Source organism: Saccoglossus kowalevskii, chromosome 22 (assembly GCF_978046115.1).
Source record: "Saccoglossus kowalevskii chromosome 22, keSacKowa6.1, whole genome shotgun sequence".
NCBI classification, from domain to species: Eukaryota; Metazoa; Hemichordata; class Enteropneusta; family Harrimaniidae; genus Saccoglossus; species Saccoglossus kowalevskii.
In genome coordinates, this window is record NC_140662.1 from 11247917 (window position 1) to 11275773 (window position 27857).

Consider the following 27857-nt stretch of genomic DNA (forward strand, 5'->3'; position numbering starts at 1 on the left):
TTCATATTTTCCAATTGTATCACATAGTGACTGAATCATACTAGAGCGTGACTGTTGAACTACAAGGAATCTTGCCAATAGTTGTCGATCTTCTCTTAACTTAACAAATTTATTACCAACTTTGCACCTTATCTTCTTCTGACATGTACTGAATGTCTTCAGCTTCATTTTTTTCATTGGATCCCAAATTGAATTCTCTGCTGTAGATGCAACCAGTCTCTTAGACACAAACTCTTCAAACCTGTTGGTACCCTTGGCATCTCCTTGGTAAATTTCCAAAGTGATGCGATACAATTTTTCATGGTACATGTAGGTATACCTTTATTACACTGGAATAAAGTTTACAATTGAAAAGAGGACGATTTACAAAGTTTCAGCGTATCCAAGCCATATCCTGGCTTGATGATTTGGCAGTATCATGTTCACCATTTGTGTCACACTCCAGAAAAAATGGCCAGCAAACGAGAAATGGGCGAACTAATCAAAACAGGTCAGGCTGTCTGCATTGCACTGACAATGACATGATTATTTTCTGTTTCCTTTCATAAATCTTGCCTTGCGCATGTATTCTTGGTTGACAGAATCTTTTTTAAACAAAAGACGTTATTTTTCTGTTACATGTTCGTGTTCCATGGTACTCGTGAGTGTGAAAGACATTTTGAATGATTAATTATTGAGTTTATGATATCGTACGATAACGCTAGCTGGCTCGATTAGAATTTCATTGCGTGGGAACCGCTGAGGTCATTGCCCGTTACTGTGCCAACCGCACGTAGTTCAAAAGCACCTGGCGTTGTTTTGTTTTTTTTCACTCGAAATGTAAGCGATCTAAATACTCTGCGTTCAAAGTACGCTGCCCCGAGTTTGAAATTACAGTAAATTGTAACGCATGGATTTTATTTACATGAAATTTAGTTTATTTAAAAATGATATAGATGTCAAACCATAATTATTATTATTTGAAATGTTGTTTCTTGACTTGACTTTTCTGGCTTTAATGTTTTATGTGTGCGTGTTTGTTTACAATATCATTATCAACAACAGTTATTCAGTGGCCCCATCTCTGAGGCAGTAAGTCGCGGTTTCGACTAAGTCGCGTAGTTCGATGGTTCCAGATGATTGTATTGTGTTTTGCCGTCAGTTTTAAAGTAGAAAAACTAAGTCTGGTATTATCGCGTATTTAATTGCCTGCTCAATCAGTTGGAGGTGACAACTTAACATCTACAGACCGTCAATTACTGAAATAGAAAGGGTGATAGCAGCCTGACTCGAGGTGTCGACAGGAGTATAAAAAATAAGTTTGCATAATTATTGCAAAGGCAACGCATTATCAAGTCGGCAAAGTTGAAATATTCACAGCCAGTACGTAAACAAGGTTTATTAGATTAGTCTGTTTCGCCAAGAAGTGCGCTACTTTTTTTCACTGATCACCCAGTTGTTGTAGTATATATTGTAGCACCAAGTGTGTGACACTCCCTCTTCGACTTCGGCTTGCTTTTCCTACTTAGTGCATGGTCTCGAGGTAACGTAAACTGCGGCCTCTCATCGAGTGTTTTACACATGGAATTTATACTTCGCCCGATTATATTTGTATACGCGAAACATTAATTTTTTAAATAAATCCTGAGACTATACATGATGTAAATTCAAAATTATGTGATAATATTTTACATTATGTGGGGTCTACATTATTCTGGGTTGCTTTGTGATGTTATACCAAGACTCGTGAAAATAAAATAGTGTTCTTCTGCGAACTAATAGAGACGATTTTTCCAATCTTCTGGTACCACTCGATTTTTATTATTTGAACTTGGCGGCAAGTAACCTTTAGTTTCCCAGTCTATTGTGTTCATTCATAGTCTTAACAATAGGGTGTAAATTGCCATGCGAGCCTACCGCACACGACCGCGGTAAACCGGGGTCATGGAATCTGTGCATAAATTTGCATAAAATGCGGTCGACCGGCGAGCACCCACCACCACCGCGGTAATGACCGCGGTAAACCGCGAGTTTGATTTCCTACTCTTCCCTTAATCACCATAAAATCGCCACTTTTCAGAGCATTCCAGGTTTCTAGATCAGTGCTCTTAAGCAACTTCATTTGTGCAAGATATACTGGCACAAGTCGAACATACGTGTAGAGATCATGAGCAAAGTAGTACTTGACTTGCTGCTCAAGAGCACCAAGATGAAGCTTCCACTCTCCCTGTCTGCTTGCTCGAATCAAGTGAAGTAAACTCTCAATCTGCTTCATATAACTCTCGATAAATTGTGCCATCTCCCCAAGGTCTTGGTAAAGTGTATAATAGAACTGGTCTTTGAAGATACCATATACTTCTTTGAAAATGTCTGTAATGTCACCATGTCACATATGAAGCTTATTGCGAAGTTGTTGGCATTTCACGGTCATGGTTTCTAAGTTATGTTGCTGTGAAGATGCTTCAAAAAGGAGGTCATAGCATGCCATGATATTCGTGATGTGATACTCTACACCCCACTTAAACCACTTTCCAGTGAAAATTTGGCGAATTGTCGATGGAGAATAAAGACCTGCTTCAATGCTGATGGAATCAAGGCCGCTGCCTTCAAGATACTTTGCTGTGGCGTGAAGTGAAGCAAAACAAGCATGAAGCTTACCAACTCTCAAAATCCAGTTGGTATTCCCTGTAGTTTCAATGCTCTCTCATATAGGTCCAGATCAAGTGTTATTACAGTTTTGTGATGGGGACCCACAACAAAAGCTGATATCTCTTGGGCAAGACACAGAACTGTATAAAGAGCACTATAATCAGTTGGAGACCTCCTTAACAATGGAGCAATAATTGCACTCTTTGTCTTTCGTTGACCCTGTTGCTGTTGTGACTAAATCAGTAAAGAGTTTGTAGCAGCCCAAGTTGGCATGATTTCCGATTTCACAATATTAACAGAAGATTGTGTTACATGCTGCCTTGGAGATTGCTCGCCAGGATTAACAATACCAGTGACTGCAACCATCTCTATGAGCAAAGGATGCCATAAGCCAAACCCTGTCATACATCTTATATTTTTTTTACAACATGATCATAGGAGTGAAATTCAAACTTATCCACTGTTATTGGTTTTGCTTCAATTGATGGAGGATTTCTAAAGTTTGTGTTAATATCCACAGGGGCAATTTCATCAGGGATACAGACAGGTTCATTAACTGGGATACACATACTTTCATCAGCCTTGTTCTGGTTTTGATTAATTACCAGCATTGTACCATGGAGAGTGTTCTGACCATCTGCAGTGTTCTCTAGAAAGTCAATATTATCTGCAGCAAAGTAAGCAGACTTTCCTTTCATCACAAAGGATGGCAAACAGAACCCACCAGTTGTCTTCATTCGTTCAGCAACTCCACAAGCAATACGCTTTTCTATGTTGACAACCTTGTAATAACTAGATCAATCTGTAGCTGGGGAAAAAACATTCACAAGATCCTTACTTCTAGTTTTTTGTGAATCGTGAGTGCTAATCCAATCGAAAGTGGTGTTTCAGTTCGGATTCTGAATCCAGTGTCTGATACAGGTTGATAAGATGTCTGTCGGTCTGTTTTGAAGTTATGCAGTATCTGTTGCGACACAAGGTTTACTAACTTTTTGGAAGCTTCATCACGTTTTCCTTTCACATCTTTGTTTTTAGTTCCAATGAGGAGCCATCTGATGAAGGAAGTCAGCAGTGGTGGAGATTCAAATTTCTTCAGCGATTCAGATCCTGTGAACTTCCAGTGGTCACATGTTGTGAGTTCTTTTCGCAATATGGCTGCTGCATTCGCAAGGCAATTGACATTGTCTCCATCATTTTGGTGCTCTCGAAGGTCACTAACTGACATTCCAAGTAGTTTCTCACTAACTACTTGCTCACTTTCATATGCCCGATGTGATTTAACAAATTTAGCATCTTCAATGTTTTCACATATGGTACTTTTCAGATGTTTTTTATGATGGCTAGAACCTGGATCCACATCGTTTTCAGTCAGTAAGGAAACATATTCTTCATTGATATCATTCATTGTTATAACAGATCCTGAAATCAAAGAGCACTTGACGGCATTCAAGATGTCAACATCAGCAATATATTGCCCAAGTTTCAACCTTGACTGCATATCGCAATTTGACATGGCTTGCTGTATTTTTCGTTCATGGTCTCTGAGACAATTTCTGTGATACATCAAATCAAATGCAGTACAGTCAGAAGGCTGGTTTATATGGGCTAGAGCTATTCTAATTTTTTCGTCTGCTGTGTTTGATTTAATGAACATTAACCTGCTTCCCATTGCCTCACTTTCAGCTCACTTTCAGCTCGATGGAACACACATATATTTTTGTTGGAAACACTGGCAGATCGTTTTATTCGAGGTGCTGTACTGCATGATGGTGAATGTGGTCTTGGAGGGCGTCCTTTCTTTGGAGGCACTACTGACTTTGATGATGATAAAGCTTCAATAAATCTCTTTCTGGCCCTTTTTAACTTCTCATTATGTACAATGTTTTTGTAGCATCCAGAATGATATATTGACTCAAAATATTCCTCTTCTGTAAGACTTGCAATCCTGTCACAGAGGGGTGAAAAGTTTGTTTCCCCAAATGATGCACGTTTATTTGCATAGTCTCTGACCTTTTCCGGGCTCTCCCTAGATGGCTTTAGCGTTAAGGGTGTTGCTCCGCCACACTTAGGCATATGAGGCACGTTCGTAGAGACGTTTTTGTCATAGAGGATGAAGATCTAGTGTCCATGGTGTTGTTTTCTAGTTGCTCTTATACCTAATACGAAAGGTGGATAAATAAGGGATAGTATGTAGTAAGCCATGAAGCCAAAATCTCATGGAAATCTCGTCTTGTACTATTCTGGAACGAAAAATTATATCGATGCCAATTGAAACTCCCACCACACGCATACTTGCGTCTTTTCGCGTACTCATTGGAAATACCGGTACGTTCCAAATATCTTGCATTACGAGACGAGATTTCAGTGGAATATTGGCTTCATGACTTAACACATACTAAACTATGGACCTTGATAACCCCTGGTTATCTACCTCTGCTAAAACCTAAAACAAATGCAAATTTAAAAAAAGCTAACATCCCCATCCGCCATCTTGGATTTCAAAATGGCCGCCAATTATATCATTATGAAATGAAATTTTAATTTTATGAAGGTTCTCTATCATCAAAATATAGCAATTTTCACTATGAAACAGTTCTCAGGAGTCAGTAATTAAGACATCTCCAAAAAAATATGCTAAAAATGGCAGCCATTTTGAAATTCAAAATGGCGGCTGAAGATGCTTATTAAAAAAAATGGCACCTAACTTTTTTGAAATCAGTACATCAAAATTGATAAAGTAAGTCAATAAAATCTATTTTGTTACAAAAATCTAGCTAGCCCCAAATATCAGACATAGGCAGATGCACTAAGGGAGGTTCTGATAGAAAAGATGGCGGCTTAGAGTGCATGTTTTTCCGCGATGTTTAAAAACAACATCTCGTTGGCGATTTTGATGTAATTTCTACGATAATCGTCAATGAATCGTTTAATTAACGAAACATTCTAAATTTGTGTATTAAAAGTCGGGGACTGATGATCGCAACAGCAGTGGTGAGTACCCGTGGTGATGTGGTGATTGTAGCGTTACGCATAAGGTATAAATAAATCAATAAAAAAATCGCTGACTTGAATTTTGAAATGCCGTTATAGAAAAAAATGTCATTATTAGTCCCCGTTCAGGCGCAGCCTGAAAAGGGGAGTTATAATTCAGGTTTTGTCCGGTTTCCTTCTCCAACATTTTCTCAGAAATTCTACAGCAGGTATCAGCGAAACTTGGCAGGTTGATGAACAAGTGTATTCCGAGTATGCACGTAATTTTTTTTCCAGATCCGAAAATCCCAAGTGGGTCTTTTTCATGATTTTTATCAAAAATTACCTCTCCCGGCAACATTGACAGAACGTCTGCGCATGCTCAGAATAAATTAATTACTGTAAAATACTTTATTTTTGCTTGCAACATTTTTTTGCTATTTTCGCTAAAGGAATGTTTCAGTTAAAATAAAATCCAGCGAATATTCCCTTTTTCCTATATTTTACAGTCAAACTTGTCAAAAATCAATGAAAATAAATTCAATACAAAAACAGCCCGAAAAAGTCTTTTCAGCGAATGATAATTCCAGCTGAAATAAAATATTTTACAGTAGATTAGATCTGTAACGCTACAGCACGTGATTTCTTCATTGCGTGCAATTTATTATAGTACTGTTTATACATGTATTCTGTTCGGCTCAGTGGTCTTATTCACTAGTTACTAGAAGAACTAGTAACCTTATTTGATTTCAAGAACTTCAAGAAGGCGGCATAAGAGACGTGTTTGCAAAGGTAAGTTCTCCAGTTTCTACAAAATTGAATGTATTTTGGGGTGCGATTGGTGTACATTCTGTGACGTACGTACGGACGTGAATATTATGATGATTGCCAGCTTTATATTCTTGTGAAAAGCCAAAAAAGCAAACAATTGTCTCCAATCTACGAAACAAGTTTGTAAATTGTATACCCTGTCAAATTATTGTGCACAAACGATTAATTCATGGGGACATAGTTTCAAGTAAAATCGTTATCCGGTCTTTTGCTTGTGTTGCGATTTCCGAAATATCCACAACTCTGGGGGGGGGGGTGTCCCTGTGTCGATCAACTTATTCATTATCTAATAGTAGGTTGCCTATGATTATATTCGTATTTTTATGTTGGGAGCATTAAACTATTAGTTGTAATGAAGATTTTGTCGATCTCGTGCGATTCAACATGGCCGATGTGCAGTGACAACACGTGTATGGACGGTCGGTCGAGTAGTCTGCAACGGACCATGAAATCGCCCGGCGTTTTTTTCGGTATTTTTTAATAGTTTTTTAGCTCCGCTGTCGACTTTGTCGAGCGGAGCTTATCATATGAGTGATTGTCCGTCGTCGTCGTCGTCGTCGTCCGTGTCAATGTTTTACTTTTTCGACTTCTTCTTGAAAACTACAAGCCTTAATGCTTTGATACTTGGTGTATATGCACCTTGGGTAGACCTCTCTTAGGTTTGTTCATTTCATGTTGATATCTTCAATTCTCTAATTTTGGTGAATATTTTTGTCATTTTTGGTAAAAAGTGATATTTTTGACTTCTTGTTAAAAACCGCAAGTCCGATTGCTTTGATATTACATATATAGGTACTACATGTGGATCTCTCTCAGATTTGTTCATTTTGTGATGATATATTCAATTCTCTAATTTTGGTAAATATTTTTGTAATTTTTGGTAAAAAGTGATATTTTCGACTTCTTGTTAAAAACCAATAGTTCAATTGCTTTGATATTACATATATAGATACTACATGTAGACCTTTCTCAGATTTGTTCATTTTGTGATGATATCTTCAGTTCTCTAATTTTGGTGAATATTTTTGTCATTTTTGGTAAAAAGTGATATTTTCAGCGGAGCTATCTCAGCCGATATCACGTTTGCTGGAGAAACTAATTAGTATGCTGCTTGTTTTAAAAATATTTTAGATACTTCATTCACTCCTGGCGCCTAAAAGAGTCTAATTTATATTGTACCATAGTAGTCATTGACACATATTGTGAATAGCCCGAATGGGTAAGCTTTGTTTCGAAGCTGTTATTTCTGCGAACAATGTTAAATTATTCTTTGAATGCTCAGTTTATATTTTGAAAACAACAAATTTTTTGATTAAAAAAAATCATGCCTTTTTCCCCGTCAAAATCAACGCATAAAGATCTTGCCAGAACATCGGTAAATCTACTACCGCGTTGCGTTCACCATGAGGTCACTGAACCATCATTAACATATTTAAATGAGCCACGTGTAAATGAGAACATGGCGGATATCGTATCTCTTCGAACATTTACATTCGACCGAAATCATTCGTTTACGATGAAACTAAGTTGAATATTACATCCAATTTATATAAATTCAACGAATTAAATTTTTGTGCGTTTTTATAATCATTACTGAATAATAATCAACAATTGCAATACTTCGAAAACAAGTAAGTTATTCACTTGCGAAACAAAGAATGACCAGATTGTGCTACCGTGATCATTCGCTACCGGTACTAACGACTAAGGCCTTTCACTCTTCTCTGAGTGTGACACCTAAACCAGAGGTTTTATGGTGTATAAACTGGCACTAAATGAAAAGGCCGTTGAACCTTATTAAAATTTATAAGTACATGTTATTATGCATTTCATTATGAAAACTGACTAAATTAAATGTGATCTTATTTTTAATTATGATTATGATTTATATCGGTAATGACGTTTTCATCCAATATTAATTGTGCAATTGTTAAAATGCCTACCTACACATTTATTGTTTTTGTTTCTGTTGCCCTGAAATAAACATTTGTAAAAAAAAAAAAAAAGTAAAAAAATCATGCTTGATTAAAAAAAAAAAAAAAAAGATGTAGTCATGTAGCCCCTTCCTGTTACCTGTTTTCAACTTCTTCCAAAGTAAAACTGGCGAAGCCTTGTAATTGCCATACAATCATCATTTGTGGGAAAACTTGTATGTTATTGAAAATCTTTATTTTGTTGTCTGTGAATTAATATAATATTTGAAATGGCGTAATGGTGCAAAATATTCTCAAACACTCGGTCTTCTGATGACACTACACTGCACATTTATGCACAGTCAGTATCCCAATGCACGATCACAGCTTACTAAGTGATGATGGTGGTTGAAATGAAAAACTGAATACAAAAATCCAGTAATATCTCAAACGAATTTCCGTCTGCTGTGAATGCATGTTTCGTTGCATCAAACAAATAACCCAATTTTATGATAGAAGCTTGCAATCTTGTGCCATACGGGGTCAAGTGATTGAGCAATAACAAATGTGATTTTATGTATAACGTCATTGAATGTATCCAAAAACATGGTACCAATGATCTGAAATTTCAGGAGTGCTCGCTGGAGGTTTATCAATCCTGCGTATTGTCTTGTTCTTTTTCAATCCTGCATTTCAGTTACTAGAATTCATCTAATAATTCGGCCACTTTCAAAAAACAATATTTTTCCATGGTCGAAATGCAAGAAGAATACAAAACTACTGTGATTTCATAGCAATACCTGTAGGGCCATTGTCAATTAGTTCGCCTGATCAACACAGCGTTATACATAGGACTGATATTGAATCACGGAGAGTAAAATCTGGTGATACTAATCCCTAGAACCACTTAGATTGGTACATATGTCTTATGAACCCACATGTGTATGTCTTTGACTATACTCATTTTAAACTTTTTTTTTTTACAGTGGTGCTGTGAACTGAATTTTTTCTGGGTTCCTACAACATGGAGCGTCAGGGACTTTATTGAAATGTTGTACACAAATTTCATAAAATCCTGAATATATCTAGAAGTCAAAATTAAATGGTTTATAGTATTTTATACCCATTAATAATTGAAATGCAATAATATCATTGCACTAAAAAGACTTCAAACAATTATTGTTACTTCTCCATTGAAGGTTATGAGCAGACCAACCTTTACTTGCTCTGAAAACATAGCTTTTACAATTGTTTAAATTAACAGATGTTGTTCTATGTACAATGAATACATTTTAAATAATAAACCTTACTGTGTTAATAACAAATTGTATTTGACAACATGAGAATGATTCTGATGCCCAGTGATGATGTTCAAACAAACCCAGGTCCTGGTAATATACTAAGACCTGATTAACAAAGAAGTCATGTACATCAAGGTTCACTCAGATTTATGAATGCAGTTTCTTGAGCAAGTATACATGTATGACAAATAGTTTTGTTGCACTTGTGTACTCTGAGATTCTGAACATGGGTCAGTGGAAGTTTTTAGTTGTCAGTACAAAACTAGATCATCGGAAATCACTTTATGATGAGTTGTAACCACAAAGAGTACATATTTATTCACCTGTTTGCAGATGTTCTTTGTACAACTTTATAATCAAATAACGGGGACTGTGACATTTCATGTCTTGTTTGTTTATTAATTTCTAAGTCATATTTTGATAACCCGCAATGTGGCAGACTACAAATGTTTTTCCGAACGTCATATGAACTTACAGTGACATGGGCACTAAAACTGACTGTACTTGTTGTACACAAAATAATAATTAACCAGTTACAATATATTCATAACAATACATTTTTTGCTGTTCTATTTCAAACCTCATTTGACTTGATGCACACATAAAATACAATGAAGTGAAGTAAAAATGATATAAAATATATGAGTTATATAAATATCTCTTCTTTATTGTAGTTACTGTATCACTAATTAGAAACTAATTAGTATGCAAATAAATTACGCAAATTAGATGTGTTGTGCAAACACTGTAGCCATATATATTTGGTGACTAGTCGATGAACAATTCGAAAATCACGGTAGTCCTTCGGTACTGAAAATCACGGTAGTCCCTTCGGTACTGAAAATCACGGTAGTCCCTTCGGTACTGAAAATCATCGACCCTACTATGGTTTACCATATTTCACAACTTGCAAAGAAAACTGATTCGTCATGGAATCTAATGTATCTCAGCCCAGTTTTTTTGTCAAATCAAATCCCACCCGTTTGGCAAAATATACCAATGTTTTTCAGTGAATAATTTTGAAGCCTGTCTCGGCACAAAAACACTATGTGAATCAACTCTGGAGATTGGATGGTACGACAACTCTTCAATTAGCGTCAAATATGCTTTGTTACAACATCATTGATTGGCTGAAAGTCACCTGATCGGAGCACAACCTGGGTCACAGAACCATATTATCTATATTATATCTATATTATCAACAGGACTTTGCGAGAGAACCACACCCACATTTTCAACCATTTTTAGCACGAAAGTTGCCAACAAATGTCGAAAAACTCGTGAATTTCATGGATTTGAATAAAATAAAGCTAGCGATTGCTAAGAATGGTTATTAATATATTCCCCTTTCTCTTGGAATTTTAATTTTAATTTTATTTCAAGGTAAGAAATGGCTAGTTGAAGTTGCATCGACTTTAAAGCGGCTGTTTCACCGCGAACAACTCTAGCTCTGTTGTACTTTCGCGATGTAAAATAAAATATATATAATAATAATTAAAAAACGAGACATATCCCCATGAATTAAGGCTGCGCATGAAACTGCCATTTATCTTCAACAATAATTATACACATTGCGTAGACTCAACAATCAGGAAAGAAAACCCATAGAACCACGTCGTACTTGTGTTGAAATACAATCTGTATTTCACGTCAGAATATTGTTTAAAATAAAATATTCAATCCGAGCCAAATCGAGGTCAAAGGTCAGATTGCCAGATTGCGTGCATATAATTATAGATTATGTGTAACAAGATTAGCCCTACGTGCGTAACATATGTAACTTTGGTTGTTCAGGATTAATTCAAAGTTGAGTTTGTGTTGTTTTTTCGAAGTTTCACCGGCTCGACCGGCGTTCCACATCAGCACGCACAGAGCCCATAGAAATGCATGGTACAGCAGCAGGAACGCTGCCCAACGTTTTGACCGTTATTGGGCGCGATTATTAGATTTGAATAGCGCCACCAACGGCACGTAATTCTGTTTTTATATAAATGCGGAAGTGCTGTGGTAATTTTCCGCGTTTTTTTCTTTTTGTGTTATTTTAGAATCTTGTCAAAAATCATAATTTAAAATGATGAACTAATATGCAGGTCTCAAATGCAATGTTTTCCTATAGGTTTTCAATCAAAAATCAACGAATGTATTAAAATATCATGCAATTTGCAATGACCTTCGTATATTCACCTTTCAAAATCAAAACATTAAGTTTGGCGTTTTGTAAGTGTCGCATTTTTTTTTATAAAAACACTTTTTTATTTTCTGTTTTGACTAGGACAAAAAATATGTTGAATTCATAATTTAATATAAAAATATCAGTGCTACACTCAGCGGGCGTTGCAATTTTGACCTTTGCACTGGCGTATATGACAAGCCACTTTCGTTCTAATGATGGCGTTGGCGTAGCATGACATGTTTATCGAGCGGTCTCCGACTCTTTCAGTGTTTGGCTGTCTTCTTCTGAATTTAACCCGAAGCTTTTACCAGAGAGACCAGTACTGCTTACTAATCGTATTGTGGTGTTTTCAGGTCAAGTTGAGGGTTTCGGTGTATTTTATTCATCCTCATCAATGGGTTGACATGCACGGTGATGTGTGTACCGTGTATGGTACACGTTTATTTTCTTGAGTCGGAATTTCTTAATCTCGAATTCTCGTTGAGTATGTTGTAAACTTCAACAAATATTTGAGACAGAAATTATATTTCTAACGTCCGGCTAATATAAAGTTATATACGTTTTTAGAGTTACCAAAAAGTCATTTTCATAAAAAGGATTTTAAAATATAATGAAATAACAATGTCTTCTGCCATACGGATACATTGAAAGTGTATAAAAAATGGGTTCTTTATCACAAAGCCCCATTTATATACACATGTTATATCATAACATTGATTCACATTGTACTTATGGTTTGTGATTTCAGTTTTTGATATCATGAATTCTAAAAAGTTTAGCTTTATGATCAATTTTCGGACCGCATTATTATGCTAACATATATGTCATGGCAGAAACATATAAACGCATATTACGATTGAGGAATGGGCATGTTCTTTAAAGTTGGCGGATCTGTTTACAAATGTCGTAACAGGGAGCCCAGGAACTATAATCAACTGTAGTACGCAGTCTCTATGAGCGGGGGGGGGGGGGCATCGGCTGGTATCTAGTGTAAGAAATAGACAAGGGATGAAGGCTCCAGCCAGCTCACATTTTTTAAACTCGAAAAAACAGACGAAAAGAATGAAAAATAAAATCTAAAAAAAAATACCAGAATATTAGTTGCTCCTTCCAATTTCGCCAAAGCCTTACCTACATTTTACCGATATCTGCAGAGTAAATCAAGAAAACTACACAAATTGACTCCATTTAGGAATTCCTAACGGTTTGCCCGAACGCACGGCACAGTTGAAGGCGTGGCCTGTTCAACATTTTGTCAACAACCAGTTGAGCAAGGCTAACCGAGCCGTGACCTCGATGTGGTTCGTAACCAGTCTTGTTTTAGTATTTACAGTCAACAGCATAGTATTATGTTGCATTCTATTTTAGTTTGCATAGCACACAATACATTACATAATTTATGCCATAAATCACAACACACTTTGAGGATTCATTCTCCTTGGCTGAAACTTTGCGAAAGTATCATTGACGCTGAATGTGGGTTGCAAGAGCCTCTTCGAGCAATTCTGCTGGTGGCAAATCCCCGGCATGTGTTTCAATGGTCTTTTCAACTTGATACGTAGCTGTATATTTTTATCCAATAACTGTACTAATAATGTGTATACGTCGTTATTAATTTGAAGAATTTAAAATTAATGAACCAAACTAGGAAAGTACAACTCCATTTAAACAGATGCAGTGATTGGACATATTCTACCCTGCATATCTTTAAAACTAATAATATAAGATTAAATTACTTTGTATGCTCGTGAACTGTTCACTCAGTTCACTGTATATTTGGCTAAGGAAACAAGTAGCTAAATTCAGAGTGTAATATTCTCCAGGTGAGTTTGCCGTTGTATTTGAGCATTGTGTCTGGCGCTTTGTCACACGTGGGTTTGTAGGCGTGACAAACATGTTGGCAGCCTGGTCGTAACATTTTCTGAAATGCAACTCAATGACCTTCCTCACATCGTTGTACGTCTGTTTGACCTATATAACTCGTCACTCACTCGTCGCCTTCGGTTGCAATGGGTCACCCGTATGTATACACGTATTAAACGCTGATGTATTGCGCTAGCAAAACGACGGGGTCGATCAACCCACTTCGATTCCCACCCTCTACTAACTGAACAAATATTCGTATTAAACAAACGACCCTATTCAGGGCCACCACATCCTTCTGAGAGAGACTACCGTTAGATTATTCTTTGCAAATATTTATAAATAAGTTTACCAGTCTTAATATTTGACAACCGCTAATTGAACGCGATCGTCGTTACACCATCTCCGAATAAAAGCTGACCCATTTTTGGCGTTTTTGATTGGCTACTGTTCAGCCACTCAGCTCAGCGCCAGCCAAATTAAAGCAGGCATAACGTCACGTTTGATATTTAAAACTCATGCCACCAAAATGCTCATTACTATGCAATTCCGGTCTGGTAGTTACCTCACTGAGTCAAGAGATTTAAACGATGATAGTTATTTTAATTATCACTGTTTGTTTTAATATATACTAATCTACGTTCATAATTGTATTCTTTATCAAAAATTAGAGGGTTCGACTGAACCCTTCGACCCCTCAAACTACGGGCCTGTAGTCAAGTTTTCACCACTGTGAATAATTAATATACGTATAGATTGCTGATAATAAATGTAGACATACCGAATTGATTTAGAAGTCCGGTCGCCCTCTATTGCCTTACTAGAACTGTAGTCGACGTTGTCAATTTTGAACATCCGAACAAGAGCAAAGCCAACAGATAAAAAAAGAATATTTCCAAATCTATGTGTGCTAACATTTTTGAGAACATGTCAACTTTGAAATAAATTCAGTGAAAACACACAATTATTTCAGAAATAAAATATGGTGTCAATTTTCACAGGGCTTTTTTGGATACAATAATATTACTGGAATGAAACTTAACAAGCTGTACTAAACGGACGTTCTGTAAGGCCCCTGCTGCCTTACAAAGGATAACGTTTTTTTAACATTGGGTCTTGTATTCGTATTTAAGAACCAATAATTGACACTTCTGACAGTCGAAAGAGATGCCAATATTTGCTATTTTTTCAGTGCCATTATGCATAATTTATTATGATTGCGTAGTTATGGTCGTAAAAGTGTTTAGTTGCCACGGGATTTATGCATTGTATCTCACATACATACTGGAATTGTCATCAAAATAGATATGACGTCATCAAATGCGTCACGCAAGATGCTACATATTCAAGTTCTTCGAAGAACGCGCACAGGAACGCACAACTTTAGTTTGACAAAAAATATTATCTCGAAAAGTCTGGCTGCGATCATCCTAGATTGTTGACAGTCCATCCGGCGTATTTTTTTTTTCAACTAAAATGATTTAATCCAATGCAGCTATACGTTTGCGAAATGTCAAAGGGTCGTGAATTGCGGTGGACTGTTCCAGGACTCTACGCCATCACTCGTCACTGCAGAGAAATTCCCCTGTAGCGTATCTGTAGCGTATCAGGATGGCTCACCACTAAATTTTTAAAGCAGAGAGCAAACATGTTAGAAATCACATCCGGAAATCTTACAACACAAATCTAGTGGAAGAAAATGCTGACGACCAACGAGCGTTATTCCACATGCTACACTATCCGGTATATCACTTCAGAAAAACCTACTTGCCTCCAAGATACCCCAGGATCTTACTGAAAAGTTCAGTTATTACTTCATCGACAAAATCAAACGCATTCGCACTTCGAGGTAAAAAATGGAATTTGTACAATTTGTAAGTAGTTCTGGCAATGGATTATTATTATATGCAAATGAGCACCACGAGATAAATGCATAATCAATAGCAAGTCTGCACCTTCAGCCTATAACAGCCCTTCGGGCCTTGTGGCACTCGCTAGAAAAGCATTTCAGTTGGAAACAAAAAAAAAACATTAGGACAGAGGGACTGTCAACGATCGTCCCGAACATTGATTGTTCCATGACAAAAAAGCGCGTGTGGCAACAGCGCCATCACTGTTCACATTCAGCAATCCCATCACAAGTGTGCAGAGTACTCCCAGGCACGAGATTCGGGTTACAGTCATAAAATGAAATGAAAGAAGAATCAAGACATTTTCACCTATTAGAAATAATGGAGAAACACAGAAATCCACGATACAAAAACGTATCCAATAACGACAACACCACGATGTCTACTGTAAAACAAATAGAACAAGATAATGAAATATAAAAAAAAATGAAAATAGCTTGGAACTTTATTAGACGCACACAAAAATTATGTTTTACGTATCAACGTTGGGTCGATCCGGAATTCGATTTCATATAACTATGTGTACGAACATCAGTAAAAAGTGAAAAACATGTTAATGTATATAATATACCTTAGATGCAATGATTTGAAAATGATCTGTTGAAAGCTTGAGAACCACAATACTATCTTTCTTTCGCTTATCAAAGTTCTACTGCCACTGCATTCCTGCTCCCTGATCTATGGAACCATTATGATGTTCTATTCACTGTGCTCATACAACTGACGACATAACAGCGTGGCCGTTTATTGTATGTGCTGAATGTAGGAATGTAAATCTAACATTTTATTGTCGACGGATACATTTCACTGGAACAGAACGGCACTAGTACCGACATAATTGGACGCCATTGTAGTACCCCAAACAAATACTGAATTTTAGAAAGTGATTCTCGTACCAAGTTGTAGATCAAGCTACATCCCCTAAATTATGGCTTCTGACGTGTGAACAGATTAATCTAAAAGCGATGATACACTCTATGGCCTTTTTAAACACACATACCAAGTCCACTAAATACCCCAAAATATTAATTATTCAAACAATTTGACTTTGATTTGTGAAGAAGTAACTGTATCATAAAATTCTCATTTAATGTCGAAAATTGAAGATAACAAATATAAAGAAAATCTAACAGAGTTACTCATGCATATTAGATAGTAGTGTATCCGTACATTGAACTCCAGCTGTTGCTGCCATCACCAGCGTCTCTCAAATCCAGGTCATTTAAGCAATCTGGTGTGGGAGAGCGAGAAAAAAACAGTGGCGTGAATAAAGCCGTGCTATCAAATAAATGAATGTTTATAATTCTATTTGATGGTTTGAAATAATATTGCGACATTGTGTGTATTTTGTGCTGAAAAGTATAGACTCTGTGTTGGGGTCAACGTCACAAGTTGATCGTGAATCTCGGTAGATCACGAGTCAAACGAGTTACCATGACTACAGCAATGCTTTGAACCTTAGGTTCGATGCAATGGCAGAGCTGTTCAGGCCACAGAACACTTGAAGACTAGGACTATGAAAAAATGAAAAAATGAAAAAGTCACTAGTACGAACAATTTAATTCGTCAAGCAAATTCAATTCCCGAGTTTGTTCTGTCCCCTTTGGCTTCAGGGGGATACAAACTACGCTATATTAGATTGACGAAGTTGTTCCGTCATGCATGTAAAACAAGCAAACTCACTTGAGCGTAGGGTCAATCTTCATTGTGCACACGACAATGGTTCTCACGATCTCCGATACTCACCTAAGTAGGCGGTTTCGAAACACCATTCAGCAGTTTGAATTGCTGTCTGTGTTCATATATAATGAATCCCAGTTGAATAAAAAAATCTTCAGAATCTAAATATAATGACTAGTGATACAATTATTGGTTAAATATCTTACCCGGAGCTAAAATGCCCAAAGCTAGGTCTAGAAGATAATTACGCAAGCATTATGCAATAACTTTAAGTAACAATTATAATCATACCGTCAACGTAGGCTATATAAACGTTCCTTTGGGATATGCACAGTTGGCTTTAAATATTACATGCAGTATGTATATGTGATTTGGCATGAAAAATAAATATTTAGTATTTTTGTAGCAGCCATATATTTATTTAGGATATTAATGTCTTGCATCATAATTAAAGCGGGAGGGTCGTCACCTGCGCACGCGCGGGAATTGAGTCCCAAGCGACGATAACAACACACGCTAAAAACGCAAAGTCTCATGGGTAGACGCTTGTTTGTAAACAATGACACGTTATGGCCATCTGACGCATGCGCAGGTGACGACTCCTCCGCTTTAACTGTAGATGTTGGATAGACTAGCCTCCAATAAGTGTCAAGCGACCTCGATTCTGATTAGAGTTTCCTTGCCTTCATTACCAAAATCAAAAACAACTTAAAAAGAACCCCGTATGCTGAGAGTATTGGAGACATATTAAAAATTAATTCACAATTTAAGACGAGCCTTTGAAGCAAGGATGTCATACTTTACCCATAATCCTTTTCGGAAAAACCAAGATGGTGGACTAAATAATAATAATAATAATAATAATAATAATAATAACTCTATTTAATTAAGCGCAACAATTCCAACATATGAAGATCAAAGGCGCTGATACAATAAACAATCAGTCAAATATTAAAAGCACATTTAAATAAGTGCGTTTTCAGTCTGGATTTAAAAATGTCTACTGAAGGACTAGAACGAACAGACAGAGGTAATTCATTAAAAAGTTTAGAACCTAAATTTTCAAAAGCACGGTCTTTGTATAACACCTTGGACTTTTTACTACACATCTGACGAGTTTTAATAAGAAACTTCGATTCAGATCTTAAACTACGACTCGGTACATAAAATTCGATTAATTCACATAGATAATTTGGGGCAAAACCATACAAAGATTTATACACTAGTAAAAGTAATTTGAAATTGATTCTTTGTACAACTGGTAACCAATGAAGTTTAATAAAAATGTCTGTAATGTGGTCATATTTTCGAGCACGAGTGACAAGGCGGGCTGCTGCATTTTGTACACGAATAAGAGGTTTTATCTTAGTTACAGGGAGACCAGACAATAGTGAATTACAGCTGTCTAAGCGAGAAGATATGAAAGCATGTACCAACTTTTCAGTATCAGATTGGGATAATGATTTACGAATACGATTAATATTTCTTAAATGGGAATATCCAGATCTACAAATAGTAGAAATGTGTGTTTCCATAGACAGCTGCGAATCAAACAAGACACCTAAGTTTCTAGCACTTGACGAAGCACTAACCAATTCTTCACCAATTGCGATACTAGACAAAGGACACGAGTCTTGTGAGAATCTCCGAGACGACATGCACACAAATTCAGTTTTCGACACATTCAAAAGTAGGAAATTACAAGACATCCAATCGCTAACATCTTGAATACATGTCTGAAGTATCACCCGGGCGCGAATTTGATCATCTTCAGAAACCGATAAATAAATCTGTGTGTCATCGGCGTAAAAATGATATTTTACGCCGTGACGTCGCAATAACTCGCCCAATGGACGCATGTACATTGAGAACAATAATGGCCCTAAGACGGAGCCCTGTGGAACACCGGTTACTAATATAGACGTCATATCAGAAAATACATTTCCAATTTTCACTTTTTGAATGCGGTTACTCAAATACGACTCAAACCATTTGATGATGAGACCATTTAAACCAAAATTTGATCTCAACCTATCGATGAGAATCCTGTGATTCACAGTATCAAAAGCGGCTGAAAGATCCGTTGAATAGTTGAATACTAGAGAATGAAAAGTGATATAAATAAACTGTAAATTGCATGTTCTTACATTTGTCGAGCTCTTTCATCTGGGACTGTTATGTTGTTAGCCTTGACTTTTCCTTTAATGTAAAACTAATAAGGTCTACACAATGAATGTCACAAAAAATATATGTGCCAAGTTTCATTGAAATGTGATTACAACTTTAGATATTGATGGAAAAGCCGTAAAATTATGAATTAGGAAATTATTATGAACAGATTTTAACCCAAATTTACTCAGGTTTGTGCATAGTCATAAAACATCTATTTAGATATCACTGACACAGTGATGGATCAGCAACAAATTGGGTAATTAAGATGCACGGACTTCAAACAAAAACTCATAAAATATGTACACATTGGTTCAGAGCATCTATGTACTAAGTTTCATCGAAATCCAATAAGTGGTTCGTGGAATACTAGTGGAACAGTCTCTCTCTCACACACACTCACACACACACACACCCACACACACGGACGGGCTAACTGCAAAGATTCCCATTGTGTCACTATGTTTTGCTTGGCTATGTATGCGGCCAAACACTACGAAAACGAGTCATGACTGCTTTGTTAACGTTGACCATGGTTACCAGTCGATGGCATATGAACTAATAATCAGTATATGTTTAACCATAAAGTATATAAAAGTTTGTTGCCAAATAAAAACTACCAAGAATAAGTTTAAATACCCCCATGTCTACAACTCAAATGTCAGTTTCATTATAATTATCAGCATGCACAATTAAGATTGGGCAAAGTTACCAGTTATTACAAAATTGAGAGTAATCGACTTAGGTTATTGAAGGACAAAAAAAATCACATCAGTCCCACGGGTGTATTCTGTCGCCAGAGTACCAAATCGCATGACATTAGAATTAGAATGTCCATCCTCCCTGTACTGTTGTTTATTTAAAAATAATGGACGACTCATAACTGGCGAAATAATGTTTTGTGCGACATATATAGAGCACACAGAGTGCTTCAGTCGGCATAATTTAAAAAAGTAATTTTAAAATTCACTCTCATCCGGGCAGTCACATTGTCGTTCGGTAAATTAATCACAAAACGTGTTTTGATATATCAAAACTTTAATCATATACATTGCAAGTGACTGATCTGTGGCATGGAATACCATCATTCCGATAGCGTAGTCCCACACGCGTACGCCGCTCAGGTGCCCGGCCGCGGCTTCGCACTACGCCACGCTGAGTATGGTGTCCTCGTAGTTACAAAAACATCCTAAAAGAGAAGGATGATTCAGCAGACCAATTCAAAAATAGAAATACAAATCAATGAATCGTGAACACGGTTGACGTTGACTACTCAAATTACTAATAGAATAACTTTCAAAAGTTCCCTAAAACAACATATACTGAACACCGTACTTTAATATTTAAATACTAGCTTTATCATATGTACGATACAAATATTATTTGCAGCTAAACTTTATTTGTACTTGCCCACGATTGTTCCACTAATAATATGATGTGCAGAGTAGCGCATTAACAGCTCCATTTTTTTTTCTTTCTTTTTTTCTCTCATTTTTTTTTTTTTTATTATTATTATTATTTTACTTATTTATTTCTGGAGATTTTGTTCTTTGTTTGTATGTGTATATATGTATGTATGTGTGTGCACGTATATATACATATATATATATATATATATATATATATATATATATATATATATATATATATATATATATATATATATATATAGCCTGCATAGAAATGTATATTGGTTAGGATTGGGCCACAGACTAGATTAGTTCGGATGAACTACCTCTGTGGTCCACACCAAGAAATTATTATTATTATTATTATTATTATTATAAGATTACTAGAATTGTTATTATTATTGGTGAAATAAATCATATATTACCAAATCATATATTACCATATATATATTATATATATATATATATTACTCTAAAACCCAAGAAGTCTCGCCAGTCGTCGCCTGGTGTTGATACATGTTCTACGCCAGACTAAACTCATTCAATGCCAAACTGAACACATTCCAAGTCAAACTAAACACTTTGCATACCAAACTAAAAACGTTTCATGCTGGAGTAAACACGTGCCATACCAAACTAAACGTTTCATGCCAAACTATACAGATTATATTCCATAGCAAATAGTTCCATGAAAAACTATTAAAAAAAAGCATGTCAAACTGGACACATTAATGCCAAACTAAACACGTTCTATACCAAACTATAAACGTTCTATGTCAAATTTAACACATTCCATGCTAAACTATACACGTTATATGTTAAACTAAACACGTTCCATACCTAACTAAACAGGTTCAAGCGAAACTAAACATGTTTTATTCCAAACTATACACGTTCCATGCTAAACTATACACGTTCTATGTTAAACTAAACACGTTCTATACCGAACTAAACGGGTTCATGCGAAACTAAACACGTTTTATACCGAACTGAACAAGTTCCATGCCAAACTAAACACGTTCTATGTCAAACTACCAAGTTCCAAAAGAATTCCAGCACGTTCAATGGCAGACTTAAATACGTTCTATGCCAAACTAAACACGTTTCAAGAAAAACTAAACACGTTCAATACCAAACTAAACACATCTCATGCCAAAATTAACATGTTCCATGCCAAACTGAACACGTTGCGCGCCAAACTAAACACGTTCGATGTCAGACTAAACACATTTCATACCAAACTAAACACGTTCCTCCACTAACTGTGTTCTAGTAACGTTCAAATCGAAAACTCTTGTCCGGTGGTTCCAATTTGAGGCGGTTACTGTCGTTTGAGAGGTGTGGCCGAGACTATTGAATACAATACAGCTGACAATAAATCTCGAAAATTAATATAACTAGAGGCATTTGATTCATTTGTGTTATATTTTATTTATCAAGTGTATAAATATATCACTGCAAAAATGCAGGAGGTAGTAAACAAAAAAACACCATAATGACACAAAAGCAGCCTGAACGATGTCACGTCTACCCTGTATCGCTACTCGAGAAATATCAATGTTATTGTTGGTGCAGTTGAAATGCGAATGCGAGACATTTGCAATATTTTCGACAGATGTCATGTTTTCAGACACGGAGTCGTTTGAACTATAAATAGACATTACGCAATGCAATGAATATATATGAGAACATCGTCCATTAAGTGCCATCATGAGCCTGACATCCGTTTTCATCAAATCATGGCGTCATTCATGCATACTTCCATCATTTGTGTCATTATATGTGACGTCATCGATTACGTAACGTAACATGTACAGTGCGTATCGTTACACTGTATACCTAGTAAACTATTCGAAATGCAGAATAATTCGCTGTCACATGGATACTGCAACGGACCACATCACTGCACAGCGTTGGGAACGTTTTCTTGAAATTCGCCAAGGTAGAATTACATGAATACGTCCCCGAATAATCGCCCGCAAAATGCATCCAATCATGAGAGTAGCCGCACTATATCCGCTGAACGGTATTAGAGAGGAATGGTCATGGTCATTGTCTTTGAATGCTCACGGCAATGTCCCTAAACATAATGATGAAAAAGACATGATTGATGTTGTATTTTGACAAATTTTTACTATTTCCAGATACTAGTAACATAAGGTTGTAAAGATTCTGAATAAAAACGAGAACAAATACAAAAGCACAGGCGCGAATGGACGCTGTTGTATAGCTAAGTTCGAAAAAGTCACGTGACTTTGTTTAATTTGTCCGCTTCGTTATCGCGTCCACTGATCCATACACCATTGTTGAAATTCACGATTGCCTACTTGTTAGCCCGTTGCTGTGTAGGTCGCGCTAGCTCAAATAGTAATACACCGCGTCTGACGGTAATTCAGGAACCAGGAATTGGTCGCGGTAGCAGTGGGCGCGTTTGCGGAGGAAAAATTGATTTGCAAAAACAAGTGTCGTTGCTCTCGCCATCAACGAGACTTTGGTAGCCGTTTACATTTAAGGTATGTTACGTTATTCTTGAATACAAGTTGTATTCCCTCCAAAAAATTATATTAAATAGTTTGATTGCGGAGCAGGAACTGCAGTGGCAGCTCTATTTTGCGGTCATATGATTATTTCTCCGGGATAATATATAGAATTATATGCAAATACCATTCGTTGTCTCCTGTTTCGTCTTATCGGAACAGCACACTAATTGTACAGATACAGAGAAACGCCACAAAATTCATCTTTAAAGCTGCAACGGAATCTGTTTACGACAAAAAACAAATAAAATAATAAGCACACCAGCCAATGAAAGGTTAATCGAGCTTTGACGCTTTGAGGTGGTTACCCGTTGATTCCGTAACACGTTTCTTTTTCATAATGCATTACGGACGTCCCACAATAAACAAATACTAAATACAGTTACAATTCATACTTCTTGTCATTTGTGTAGATGAAAAAAAATATGACAGAGTTCTATGAAATACGAAAGCAATGTGGCTGTTAGATAAGCGCTTTTTCATCAACTATGTGTCAATATTCATTGGAAAAATGTAATAGATTTCTTGTCGTACTTTCAGCTTCTGTTGGCATCTCTTCGCCGTCATCCGCTTCTCGCAATTCCCGCTCATTCAAAAACTCTGTTAAGAGGAAAAGAGAACATAATGTGAGAGTATAAACATGTGATGGAAAATAAATTATGGTTTAATTTTATTGCTGTAAACTTTTGTATTTGAACTGTTCCCGGAATGACATCCCACGTGGTAAGCTTTTTTCCGCCATTTTGTTTTTCAGTAAGGATTCCCGATGACCATTAGCATACTCAAGAGCAGTTATTTATTATTTGTCGACTTACTATGATGTAATAAGAACATTCTAGCACGCAGTTGATTCTCCGAACTCACATTCCGTACAGTGCAAGTTAGGAGTCAACCCACAGGGGGTTGGACAATCTTATGTGTTTTAATAAATTATTAAATAATAAAATGTTATATAACCTTTCTTTTACCCCTCCCCTTCCTGGTATTGATTTCAAGTAATCACTGATCTTTGTTACGCGCTAATGTTACATGCAAATGCACGCGATGTAGATACACCCTATTGTAGTAAAATATTCCAAGGGTTGAAACGCGCCAGAACTGTGGCATGAGTACAACCGTAAAGCGGGTGGGCATTTATACAGACATCGGCATACGGCTCAGTGGCGGATCCAGCATAATGTATTGGGGGGGGGGGGGGTCCAAGCTACGCTTAAGATATACGGACCGTAAATCGCAGAGAAGCTATGCGTAATCCAGATGATACGAATCGTCATGCGTTTGGGGGCCATCCCCCCCCCCTGCCCCCTCCCCCTCTGGATCCGCCACCGATACGGCTTGACCTACAATCCTCGTAACCTACAATCATAATGATTCTTTTGTGGACATCTAGTAAGTTTATACTTAATAGTTTGTCTTCTGTCATGTAATCAAATTGTGTTCTATTATGCTGGATAACCGGCGGGGTTACTGAAACTTTCCCTAAGAAATACAGGACTGCAGTGGGAATCACTGTCACAGAAATCAATTTAGTGAAAAATGAGTTGCTCTGGTTAAATATGGTATTGAAATATGTTCATTTCATTAATGTGCAACTCCCATAAGCCAAGACTAAAATTGTACAGTCGCGTACCTGACTAGACGTAATTGACGATTTCCCGTTTAATATACTGCGAGTTTTTCAGGCGATAGTTAATTGATTGAGCAAGCTCACTAAACCGTGCAATCTGCCTTGTTACACGAATGAGTCTTGACTATTGACTAGCACACGAACAAAAAAACAGCAACAGACGAAAAGTTTATCTATTTTAATCTCCAAGAACGCCAGCATAATTTCGTGTCGCCGCCTCTGTTTTTCTCAATCCTGCAGGGGGTTCCTGCAAGTTAGGTGTGGGCAACCGCCTTGCACGGGGTTAACTTTTACTGTCTCTTTACAAACAAATGATGAAATCCAGACCCTCTGAAATGATATTTCCTGCATTTTGTGAGCCCTATTTTGCTGACATACAAGGGTTCCAAAGGAGTTTTTGGGAGGGCGACGCTCCCTCAACATTTTTTTCGAAGGGGCGATCGCCAAACCCCTCGCACCCTCCTGTGCCGCCGCCACTGATTGGCCAGTAACACTGACACACAAACCGCATATTTTACCGTGTTACTTACCATCTGGGTTAGTACATTTCACGTATGTAACCAACAGCACGAGTGCCACACAAACAATTACGGCGAATCTGGATGAAGAAAGAGAAATACGTAAAGTCTCAATGCAAAAAAAAAAAAAAAAAAAAAACTCCCGCTGGATGGTGTGTTTATGTCCAGTTGTTTTGTACATTGTTTCAACACATTGCGAATGTAACGTTTTCATGCCTGATTTTAAAGCAACTCGCAAATATTGCTTAGAAACATGTATGCCCGTCGTGAAAAATGATAATACAGAGATTAGGTGTTACCAACTAATGTTGTTACATGGTTAGAATCGTACATGCGAGTATATAGAGATTTGTGCTGAGCTACTGTGTCACCAAGTTAGATTCACACACGTACACGTCATGCAGTCACATAGATCAAATAAGTAGACAGGTATCTGTTATCAACTAACTCAGGTATCTAGTTTGGCTCCGAGACATAAGTATGTGTAGTGATTAAATAGTCACTGCGACTTATCACGTGTATAATTACGTAACACGCGAGAGAGAGAAAAGCAGCAAGCGTATATTTATGATAAAGAGGGAAACTGTCGTACCTCATGGTGGAGTTGTTGTGTCGGTTCGTCAGATTGTAGTAGACTCTCTCAGCGTGCCTCAGTTATGATGTTTTAAAACTGTGCTGCAGGCTTTAATAGTCACTCGTGATTCAAACAAATAGTGAGTTTGCTTTCATGTGTCCTCTATTCTGATTCGGCGATCAATTATTTTGTTAACAAAACTACATTTTGATTGGCCAGACATACAATTATACACATTGAAGACACGAGTGTAATCGTCAGTGTTCGGTTGATCACCATGACTATGAATGGATACCCTTTGGCCCTCAAATCGGTGGCATCTTGGCACATTAATCAAACTGGCTCCATAGCATCTACAAACAGGTTTTAACACGTTTCACCGTATACAATACAATCGTGTAAGGTTTGAAAGCAGTATAACAAAATAAAAGTCTTATTCATTATACTGGGATTACCAGAGACCAGACAATGATTGTATTTTTCTAATAAGATAGTATAAGTAATTTCTTTGGAGAATTATATCTACTTTTCATATATCCATACTATAAGCACGGCACACATACCATGGTATATCACGTATAAGCAACGCCATTTCTTATGGCAAAATTAGTTTTAATAGAATTTGCTCGAAAATAATTTCGTTTTGCCATATTTCAAGGACAGAAAAACATTTAAATACTGTATTTATAGTTTGGGTATTTTCTTTTATGTTTATCGAGAAAATTATTTTACTAATTGGCGAATGCACAATGTCGCTTTTCATTGGCATTGACACGGGGATCTCGGGTGTTTTGGTTGAAGGGAGTGTTTAAGGGAGGTGTGGTCGGTTTATTTAAACTTCACGGAATTTTAAACTGGTTAATGCAACAGCCAAATCAGGCGGGTTTCTCTTGACCAGCTATTATCTGTTTTTGCAACAGAAAAATGTTTTAGTTCGCCATCTCATTAGGCGGAGCTGTTCACAATCTGTGAAAGAACAATCAACAAACAAACAAACATTCGCGGCGTCTGCTACACGTACATTTGGTGTCGATTAGATATAATATTACGCCTGCATAAACAAGCTTGTCGCTAGGACAATAACAATTTTACACCCTCAGTGAATTCTAGTGCATGGTGGCTGAACCTTTTCATCAAATGTCCAGTGCCCTTAAGGGGTTACTCAGCTTGTATTGTATGGTTGTCTTCTGGGGACAATGTCCATTGGTCCAGCTCGTAACTATCAAACTACCTATAGCTCGTCAAAGTAACACGAGTAAAACTATGTGTTATGGCAAATAGCCATTGCTCGAAACGTCAGACTAGTTTGAATAGTTATTAGGATAACGATTACCAAGTATTACTCTATAATTTTAATGGGAAAGACCGTTTGAGTTCATACGTATTGACGCCATGAAAACTTGAACGACAACGAATACAGATCTGGGAGTGATAAACCACTCTCACTCAAATATATGGAAATAATAAAGTTAGAGGCCAGGGCTCCATTCTTTAGGTTCTAAAGCTATCCAATTTTGAGCATGTGCGCTAGATATTCCGAATTTGGATTTTTTCTCTTTAAATAATCAAATAATGTTTAGAAGAAAAAAAAATCCGTGTGTCGGTCACGTGGTATTGGAGGCATGCAAAATTCTTTACACATATTATATGAGGGCCGTAGACTTGCCTCTGTCATTTTACATTTCAGCAGAGTAAATATGGCATCTAAAAATATAGGGTGGTCCAAGTAGCTTTGGTATAACGATTATATATTT

General features: G+C 36.8%; 1 long non-coding RNA gene across 1 annotated transcript; it reads right to left on the reverse strand.

The window, feature by feature from the left end:
• Positions 1–22253: 22253 nt before the first annotated feature.
• On the reverse strand, positions 22254–26226 carry LOC100375685 (uncharacterized). The gene is made up of 5 exons (XR_438488.2): positions 26122–26226; positions 25542–25609; positions 23919–23984; positions 23512–23608; positions 22254–22927 (listed from the first exon to the last, which is right to left on the reverse strand). It is a non-coding gene; the product is annotated as an uncharacterized LOC100375685 (long non-coding RNA).
• Positions 26227–27857: the final 1631 nt, after the last annotated feature.